Here is a 2500-nt window from a genome sequence, read left to right on the forward strand (position 1 = left end):
GATAGCGTTAATACTATCACGTTAAAACGTGATACGTATCACGTTTTAACAAGATACGTATCACGTTATAACGTGATAGCGTTAATACTATCACGTTAAAACGTGATACGTATCACGTTTTAACAAGATACGTATCACGTTATAACGTGATAGCGCTCGGAATTTTTTTTTCCTGCCTGATAGCAACACGCTTCCGTATATTTGTATTGTTTTCTTCTTGCTTTGTTTATATAATTGTATTGTGTATACGTTTTCCTTTGTGTAAAAATTTACTTACTAACTAAAAATGTTGTAGTCCTGCTTTCTGAAAATCTCTAAATGACATGTAGAATTTGATAAACATGACTTGGAATAAGCATTGAAGTGTTGATGTACTGAAGTAAATAAGTATATAAACAGCAGTCAGTAACAATAAGCATATAATTTAGTAGTATAGTATTTAATAGTAAAAACTGTACGTACTGTACAAAATTAACACAAGAAAGGCTACTTGTGCTGTTGACCACAGCACAAAGTCACAGTAGCTAACATTACACACAAACATGTGGAGTTGTGTCTGATGGCCGTATGTGTGACTGCTTTAAAGTGAAAGATTTGTCCAAACAGAAACGAGTGTTTTGTGTCCATCCATCAAAGTTTTGRAGGTATTCGTGCGGACACTTTCTTCCCACAGCAGCTACAGCTTCCTGTGCCGTCTGCTGATGAGGCAAGGTGTGGCTCAGAAGGCCACAGGAAGTCACACAGAAACGTTTGTGACTTTTGGCCATAACATCTGTGCAGTTTGCTCCATGTTTTGATCCCCACAGCACAGATGGAACATTTAACGCTTTTTGGTCGTGCTGCATTATATCCATCAGATGCTTGTGATCCCACCAGCCCTATGGATGTGCTCTTGACTGTGACTGCTGTCGGGGTTACAGCTTCCAGTTTTTCACACTGACAGGGCTGTGGTTTAGTTTTTTTAGCCTGTGAAACGTTTCCTCACACGTCACCTGTAGTTCCTGAGGTGTGAGGTCCCTGGATGATGTGCTAAATAAAGCGGTCAAGGGCTCAGGTAAATCAGGACGCTCCTCTTCGCTGTCGTCAGATGAAGCTGCAGTTCTCGTGTGTCATCATCTGTCAGCACTATTAAAAGATCAAACAAAGACAGTTAAGGTGGTGCTTTATATCCAAATCTTAAATAGTGAGGTGACCTTTTAAAAGCAGGTCTCCAGACTGCATCTGTAATTAGGAGTAGAGGTGATCGGCCACTGTTTGTGTTTCTTATGAATAAAAATTAAATGTAATTGTGAAMTGTATCACTTGAACAAACACGTTAGTCTGGAGCCATGAAACATGGTTAAAGTGGAACTTCTCTAGCCTCTGTTTTCTCCTGTAATTTCATATTTTTCTGCACAGTATCTTGCTTTTATTTTCATTTTTTATCTCACTTCATACACAAACACACACACATATATACAGGTAAACACAGATAGCCTTAGAGGGCGGAGCTTACACGAAATAGAAGCTTCAGATTTCTTTTGTTGTTTAGCTGTGATGAAGCTGTATCCATCAGGCCCACATATCCCCCGTCACCCATCTAGTTAAAGTTGTTTTTATTATTTAAAGTAGGCTTCGCGATCTTTTGCAGATAACCCGCTAGCATAGCTTGACAATACTCCGCTATGCAGAGAAAGGAATGCGCGCAGCCGCTTTGTTTACAAATGACTGAATGGGTCTAGCATAGATGCTACATGTAAAGCTAGCAGTAGACTGCAGTAAGGTTTACTGTACCTGTTTAATAATGACAGGAAGTGCAGGGACAGGATCCGGTTAGTCCAGTCCGTGTTTTACCTCCGGTTAAATGTTTGAAGCAGACGCTAAGTCCATGATTTTTTTTTTCTTCACTGCGCTCGACCCCCCGCTGTTAGCCTAGCATGTCCGCTCGGCCGGGAAAAGTGACAAAAATATACTTGTTCCAAATGGGGATGGTGGCTGTATCCACCGTTACAAAGACGGCAGCACTGTTTTGGGGTTCCGAACTTCCGGTGGAGTTTCGTCATCACTACGTCATCACCTTCCGGTGGAGTTTTTCCAGAATTTTTTAATACGTCATCACAAGATCAAAGGTCAGCCAGTTAGATTATCATCTTATCATTATTCAAGTCTTCTGTTAGCTAAAGGTTGCCTTTTTTCTCTTCCGTGGATCAACTAGATTTGAACAATGTTTTTAGGAGAGTTTAAGAAAGAGACAGAATTAGATTTAGACGTTGGGTCCGTTCTTCAGGGTGAATCCAATGTTTATCGAGTCGTAAGTATAATAGATACCGGCATTTTTGGCCAGGTAGTTAAATGTGTCATAGAAGGATCCAGTAAGGAGGTAGCTTTAAAAGCTGTATTGCCAAAATTTGGTCAGTACGCCAAAATGGAGAAAAATACAATCAAATGTCTTGAAAGAAGTAATCCTGAAAAATACCGTTTTGTGAAGTGCTTGGAATATTTCAAGTTTAAACGTTATTAC

At 39.9% G+C, this 2500-nt stretch overlaps 1 protein-coding gene and 1 long non-coding RNA gene across 4 annotated transcripts in view; one reads left to right on the plus strand and one right to left on the minus strand.

The window, feature by feature from the left end:
- The window catches only part of afdnb (afadin, adherens junction formation factor b), a gene marked incomplete at its 5' end in the record, with an annotated part of 50296 nt that overhangs the window by 31576 nt on the left and 16220 nt on the right, over window positions 1-2500 (plus strand).
- LOC106532194 (uncharacterized) lies at window positions 421-1755 on the minus strand. Its single transcript, XR_001312034.1, has 2 exons — window positions 1496-1755; window positions 421-1125 (listed from the first exon to the last, which is right to left on the minus strand). It is a non-coding gene; the product is annotated as an uncharacterized LOC106532194 (long non-coding RNA).

Source organism: Austrofundulus limnaeus, unplaced genomic scaffold (genome assembly GCF_001266775.1).
Source record: "Austrofundulus limnaeus strain Quisiro unplaced genomic scaffold, Austrofundulus_limnaeus-1.0 Scaffold728, whole genome shotgun sequence".
In the NCBI taxonomy this organism is placed as follows: domain Eukaryota; kingdom Metazoa; phylum Chordata; class Actinopteri; order Cyprinodontiformes; family Rivulidae; genus Austrofundulus; species Austrofundulus limnaeus.